We start from the raw sequence: 8,036 nt of genomic DNA on the forward strand, positions 1-8,036 counted from the left end.
TGGCGTAATTGCACTCATGGCCAGGACTGACCTGACAGTCAGCAGAAGGCAGGGGGTGTAATTTGAGACTACTAAAACCCTTTAAAGGACGTCCCCTCTGTGTGTTTAGTTAGAGCAAGGGAATTACACCCTACTTCAGTGTGATTTAGAATCTGAGCGTTTGTCAGCGCTGATTCTCCCAACAGACAAAGGTTTTGTACCTTTAAGGTGCTATATACTGCACAAGAGCGTGAGGCAGGATTTCTTCGCTGCAAAACACGCAAATGTGAACACAGGAATTGTCCGTCTGTTGCACTCCCATACACATTTATCAAAATAGCACTTATGATTTAAATGTTTTAGGTTTAAAATTGGGTAGCTAAGCCAATTTTTCGACCAGGAGTTTTATCGTTTATTTTTGAATATCACAGTGGTTAACCACCGAATTCAATAACGATATGTAATTACAAGGCCTTTTTTAATTACTGAATAAAAGGAACGTCGCTCTGATCAGATTTACGTCACATCCTAAAAAAAAGAGATTTCTTTCGTCTTTAATAGGCGGGTTACTAATATTAAAATGTTCTCACTGCAGAGAGATCTTGATCTTCTCTTAACAGGACATTTAACATTATACTGCAGTGTACTTGTATTTCTAGAAACTGTTAATGTGCTGACTGATCAGCTTTTTGCCTCAGTCAGTTAGGAGTGAGTTCGCGTCTTGCGACTTATCTCCACAATCTCATAATTTCATAGCGCGCGTGCAGAAATTATTAATAACCATATAAACAGATTGAAACTGAATTGCTCATAAAACGAAGTTTGAAATGCCCGCATTCTCCACCAAAATAATGTAGCCGCACTGGGTAGTACGTTAACGTTAGCTCAAATGATATATAGGGAATTTTAATAATTAATCAGGAATATGATTAATATATATATCTCGCATAACAGTTACATTAAAATTATTGAAGATGAAAAATAGGTCAATTGTATATATCAATAACTCATTACAAAGCACTGTAATTTAACTCATTTATATGTCAATATTCCATTCTTCATATCAATTAACGTGATATCTTTTACTGGGAATTAATGCAAATCAAACAGTGGTTTGTCCAGCAAACGGCCGTAAGATTAACTTATCAACTTCAATAAAGTTATCATTTCTTATAATTCCAGGAAAAATTGTTTCTGGCGATGAAACCATTTCTCCCGTCCTTATAAAATTTAGGTTACTGGAAAGTAACAAATATAGCTTTATAGCTAAGATCAAACATTTCATTGACTTCGTAATGTGAGCATTTTAGACAGAAGCAATCATGAATATATTGGCGTTTAATAATTGAACTAATAATACATCAAAACTACGATTCACACAGAGTAAATATGCGTATAACAATACAAACAGTAAAAAACAAATACAATACAAAACGAATAACAAAATGAGAGGGAGGGAGGGAGAGAGAGAGAGAGAGAGAGAGAGCGAGAGAGAAAGGGTGAGCGAGAGAAGGTGAGAGAGAGAGGCAGAATCATGCAGAATGATCGCGCAGTATGGCAAAATCACATACAGTAACCTTTTTGAAAGACAACAAGGAATCAGATCACCTTGAAAAGGGAATAGACAACCTTAAGCAGCGTTTAAATCTCTATAGGAAGTAATACTTGCATGTGGGTATCTTTGTGCCTGCTAAGAGCTGCGTGCGTCGTGCTTTTAGAGCTGGGCGTGTTCTCTCGTGTATTCCGGGGCGAGCAGACTCGCGCGAAGTTTCAAAGGTTCAACGAACGTGGAGTTACCAGAGAAATAATTCAGAGTTCGTCTCCCTCGTGTAGGGAGAGGCGAATATAAGAATAAAACTTAGTAAAGAAAAGCAAAGAAAAACGGAGATGAAAGCTCCCTAAGGAGCCATCGCGACAGACGTACTCTCGACGACGAAGTGCCGAAACAAAAAGTGAACAACGAGAAAGTTCTGTGTCACTCTCTTATGGAGCGACTGGGTTCATGCCTCTGTTCACGCGAACAACCAATGAACATCCACGATCTGAAGCGGGAAAAAGTTCCTTTGTCTCTGGGGAGACACCCACTCGAGTGAGTTATGGCGTTGTCAGAATTCAGCAATTATATTCCAGCAAGATGGTAATTCCAGAATAATACATTTTACTGTAATTTCCTATGTATGAGTGGTTCGGTCAAGGCAAGACGGTTAAACAGATACCAAAAATGACAGGTAAAGGTAGGAGAAACATAAAGTTACATTCATATGCAGAATTACACACATTTAAAGTTTGATTAACACAATAAAATTGTAGATACTCCAGTTTGATATGGAAGACATCTAAGCACAAAAAGGAAATACAGTCAATACATTTAGAATATATTTACTTTCCTTTTTCCTTACAAGAATTCCTAGCGAGCTGGGCTTTTTCTGTTTCTCCCAGTTTGGGGTAATAAAGTTTTACGATCTGGTCAGGAAATTAAACCCCAGCCATGCTGGCACCAGGCCGGCCATTCAGCTTGCAGAGAGTTTGATTTACCTGCATGAGTTCAGGGGCTAAAAGCTTTGGGTTTTAGCCAAGGAATGTGCATTGTTTTAGATTCAACGAGCCATGATTCATTAATTCAGAACCAATGAATGAATGAACTGCTCATACGCTACAAAGCATATAACAATGTTTAAACATTTAACCTAGATAAATGTGCACTATATCCAATAGTTTGCGCGGAGAGTGGAAGCTAAAACGCACATTGCATGGAGGCGCCAGCGCGATCGCTTGCATTTTTTTCAGTGGATACGCCGTCATTTTTGCTCATGAAGTAAGACTCGAGTAAAACACCATTTGTAACTGTAAAGGGTATACTTTTTTGTGTGCACTCACAATATCAACAAAATGATGTGCTTTTATAAAGTAAAGAAAACAAACATGATGCACTTTCTGCCGTCTCATCTTGAACAGGAGAGCTTCACAAAAATAAACCAAAACTCAGTGAATACATGCCTCACAGACATGTTAAATATATCTATTTTAAGCTTTAAAAATAATACTTAACGAAATAAAACAAATCAAAAACAAGAAAAAAAAACTCTTTCATTATAATCATAATCCGTAAAGATGCACTTCTCTCTAAAGGTGCGTCTAATGAGGAGATGCCGAGTCAGGATCGGAAACTTCATCCTTGCGACACCAACTCAGAAATTATTAGTAATTAATTCAAATATCTTTCTGTTTTTCCCTGATACATTTGTTGTAATTACTTTTGCCAATGCTTTGCGGCAAGCTTAAGCCTATTGCGTGCATTTGAACGCAGAACTGTTCAGCTGCGCTGACGGCATACACCATACTGCTGCTGCTGCGGGACACTAAACACCGTCGAGCTGCTGTTGACAGTCATGGCAGCACGGTCTGGTGTTTCCACCGGCATAGCATTTTTTCATCTCTAATTGATGGATGTCTAAAATATAAAAATAAGGAGAAGCCTACAACAAGCTTGAGGCCCAGCCCACCTCTGAATTATGACGTGAAAATTGGCCCGAAGCCCAGCCCGAGGGGCGTAAAAAAGTCGGTGCCGTCAGGCCTGCAGCTGAAATGCAGGTCTCTAAATTTTGGTTACATCAGAAATAAGTTTCTCAGTTATGAGGAAAATAAGAAACTGGCTCTGATCTAGCACACACAGAATGATTTGACTGAAAATGTGTCATAAGAGATGAAAGAAAAATAGAGGTCATCTATGCAATTCGGAAAAAGAGGCGGCTTTTCTACATTTTTTAATTTTTTACTTATTATACAGCAGTTATTGTCCATTCTAAATGTATATTTAATGTAGAATATGTGTAAATAAATACATGAAATGTAGAACATATAAAAAAAGTGCTCTTGGCTTGTCTGCCAGTGGGTGCCCCCCCACTCATAAAAGTGAAACTCCTCTGTTTATCAATTTGCACTGGCTACCAATAGCTGCTCGCATAAAATTCAAGGCATTGATGTTTGCCTACAAAACCACCACTGGATCTGCACCCCTTTACCTTAATTCATTACTCCAGACTTATGTGCCTCTAGAAGCTTGTGTTCTGCAAGTGAACGGCGCATTATTGTTCATCCCAAAGAGGCACAAAATCACTTTCACAGAGTTTTAAATTAAATGTTCCCTGCTGGTGGAATGAGCTGCCCAACTCAATCCCAGCAGCTGAGTCCTTATCCATCTTCAAGAATCGGCTAAAAACACATCTCTTCCATCTTTATTTGACTCTCTAACTCTAGCACTCTATATTCTATTTCCATTCTTTATTAAAAACTAACACTAGCTTCTCTATTCTTTGTAGATGCTCTTCTCTATTTGTTTTTCTTTTTATTTATTATACAATTAACAAAAAGCAATAAAAGGCCTCTAACACTAGCTTGCTCTATTCTTTTTCTATCTGTTTTATTTTTATTTATTATGTAATAAAAAAAAAAAAAACCTTGCTACGTGTACTGCGTTAAGCTAACTGAGACTTGTCATAGCACTTGCATATTCCTGCTCCTTTGATTACTTCATTTTTAAGTCGCTTTTTGATAAAAGTGTCTGCTAAATGACTAAATCTAAATGTAATGTACATGTATAACTTCATTAAAACCCCCAGGTGACATGACAGCCAGTGTAGTCAACATCCAAAACATTACTGCTGTGGTCTTGTGTCAGAGAGTAACCACAGACCATTGGGCCCCAAGCACAGAATCAATTACTGAAGCACCTGGAAATAATTACACACATTTTGACAACAGAAACTGACATTTTAATTAAACATGCATGCATGCATGAAAACACAAATTGCTGAACATACTAGTACTTACCCAAAATCTTAACCTGACTGAGAGAGCCAGCTGGCAAAATCACTTGCAAAGTATCATTGTTACAGTAAACTCCCAGCTTTGACTTTATCAGCTGTCCACTGTCTTGAACTGCCACTTCTGAGTGATCAGCTTCACCAGTCTATGGCTTCACCACGAAAATAATCATTATCATTATCATCTAAGATTGAAAAAGGACCTAAAGTAGATATTGGCGTTGAACTCTGTGACAGTACCAACTCAATGCAACACAAAACCAGTATTACGTGTTCACGCCCTGCCTAGCCATGTGTGCCAACAGAGCACGGATCAAAAATAAAGAGCAGCGCTGCAGAAACCAGGGCCCGGTTCCCCAAAACGTTCTTATCGCTAAGTAGTTCTTAACCTATTCCTTAACCTCTCTCTTCATGTTTTGGCACGATTCCCGACACGTTCGTACGCTAAGTATATCTTCTGTAAGTCACACTTTCGTAAGGTTGGTCTGGACCTTTCGTAAGCTCTCTCTTAGCGTTGTTTGACCTTCTTTAGAAATCAGCGCAGCGCAGTACAAGTCAAACTATGGTATGTTGACAATGTTGTGGCTCAAAAATGATTTTATGTTATGGACATTTAAGACTTATAATAAAATCTGTTCGCAATGGATACAGGCAGGCCTATTTATGAAGTTGACTTTATTTATTATCAGAACTAATATGGTGGTAATTAGCCTAGGCTATTTCGTAATGTCATTAAAGCGTTTAAATTGGCAATCACTTTTGATAAATAAAATCTGGCAAACAATTTGGCTCTAAATGGCTAAGATCTATAAATGGGTAAGCATGGTGGTGTCCAGTAAGCGACCAACTATGGCAGCGATCCAACGTGTCCTTGCATTGAATCAAAGACGGCGTCGGCAGCGGAGCTGTTTAGTCCATGTCAATTTTTTTATTCGGCAAAACTTTAGCACTTTTGACATTTTGCCTGATATATAAAAAAAAATCGCCTCCCAACACAACTCATTATGGAGCTGCTGGACCTTCTCAGACCTGCGCTTGCCAGGGTAACGCGGCGGAATTTTGCTTTGAGCCCTGAAGTCCAGCTGCTTGCAGCGCTAAGGTTTTTTGCTACAGGGAACTTCATCGAGGTCATGGGAGAGGGCTATGGCCTAAGCAAGACCTCGGTGTGGAGGTGCGTCCACACTGTCACCAACGCCCTTCTGTGCCATGCAGGGGAATTCTGATTGTAAAGTACCTTACCATCAATATAAAAGTGTATTACATGTTTTTTAGAAGTCGTTAAACCCATGTCAAGAAGCGGCACAAGTGGCACAACGGGATAAGGAGGGTGGATGATTAGCGAGGGATACCCGGTTCGTCTACCCGTCACAACATATCGTGTGAACATATTACTGACAATTTGATAATTTAATTAATAGTCTATATTTTAAGGATAACTATGTTAAAATAAATGTTACTGGAATAATTTGAGGAATGTTTCATTTGCATAGAACGTGTTGTCTTTCTTAACGGCATAATGCACCTTCGCGTGAAGTTGAAAATCGATTCCTGAGCAATCGATGCCAACTTATTCAGCACCTTCACTTGGGACAGCGCCTTTGTAACGTCGGACGTAAGAGGCAGCATGTTAAGAAGCTTCCTAAGGGACACTTTGGGGAACACACTTAGGAACATAAACAACTTTGGTAAGATATATCTTTCGAGTCTTCTTACCGTGCTAAGAGTGAGCGTTATCGGGAAACCGGGCCCAGAACATTAAAGTGTCGGAGAGAACCTGACTCATAACACCAAGGTTTTTAAACTGAATCACTCATAACACCTGTCTCCAGGAGTTTGGGCATGATTACCTCACGCAGAATATTAATAAGGTCACGTGACAAAAAGCCAGCGCCTTTAAACACCCGCTCGACTTCATGAGAACTGTCCATGTTGAAATGCACATGTAATTATATGCTTGCTCGTATCTGGAATGTTGTGTTAATAAACTGTATGTTGAAAGAGAATGTTGCAACAGTGCTAACCTGAAAATAACATTTTATTAAGCTACACTTTGTAATGTTCAAATGAATGTTTATAGAATGTTTTATTTTTAATACATTGTAAGTGGAAAGAACATTGTAGGAACATTCTGCTAACCATAAAATAACGTTCCAGCAACGTTAAGCAAACTGGACATTTTAACGTTCCTGGAATGTTCCAGATAAACGTCATAGAATGTTATATTTTTTATGAAATGTAAGTTTCAAGAACATTGTAGGAACGTTATGCTGACCATAAAATAACATTCTGGGAACGTTAAGCAAACTGGACATTTTAACGTTTTTGGAACGTTCTAAATAAACGTTCATAGAACGTTATATTTTTTATGAAATTTAGGTTTCAAGAACGTCGTAGGAACGTTATGCTAACCATAAAATAACGTTCTGGAAACGTTAAGCAAACTGGACATTTTAACGTTTTTGGAACGTTCTAAATAAACGTTCATAGAACGTTATATTTTTTTATGAAATTTAGGTTTCAAGAACGTTTTAGGAACGTTATGCTAACTATAAAATAACGTTCTAGGAACGTAAAACAAACTGGACATTTCCCACATTTTTGGAACATTCAAAATAACGTTCCCACAACCAAAAGGGAACGTTAGTAAAACGTTCTCAGAACATAATGGGTATGAGGAAGAAGAAGAAATAATGAATTTGCAGAACTGAAGTATTTAACTATTTCTTAAATGCTGTTTGCCACCAGCTACACAAATAATTAGGCTATATTTAATGGATGTCTTAAAGAAAACATATAGAGAATATATTATTGAAATTATCAACATAATTAATATAACAACAAACAACACAAAAATAACATTTAAACTTTTTTTGTTTTTGTTTTAATATGTGCAATTCTGAGCAAATGTGTTTCTAAAATATTTTCTATCATCCAAATTATTCGTATATTCCTAAATTATGCGCTCTACTTGGAATCAACCCCTTGGTGAATTATGTAAAACTATGTATGAGTCTATGTATTATGAAAGAAGTATGTTTGAGAATTGTTATTTATTTATTTATCTTTCCTTTCTCGCAACCCCTTTAAATGGTTAAATATATAGACGGACATTTCATGTATGACGCTTCAATTTTTATATGCATATTATAGTTCTCCACTTGAGTTTGTAAATTGATAGTGTTCAATAAAAACTAAAGAAAGAAGTAAATTATGCGCGCTATGATGTGCGCCTGT

The sequence above is a fragment of the Cyprinus carpio genome, chromosome B19, assembly GCF_018340385.1.
Source record: "Cyprinus carpio isolate SPL01 chromosome B19, ASM1834038v1, whole genome shotgun sequence".
NCBI classification, from domain to species: Eukaryota; Metazoa; Chordata; class Actinopteri; order Cypriniformes; family Cyprinidae; genus Cyprinus; species Cyprinus carpio.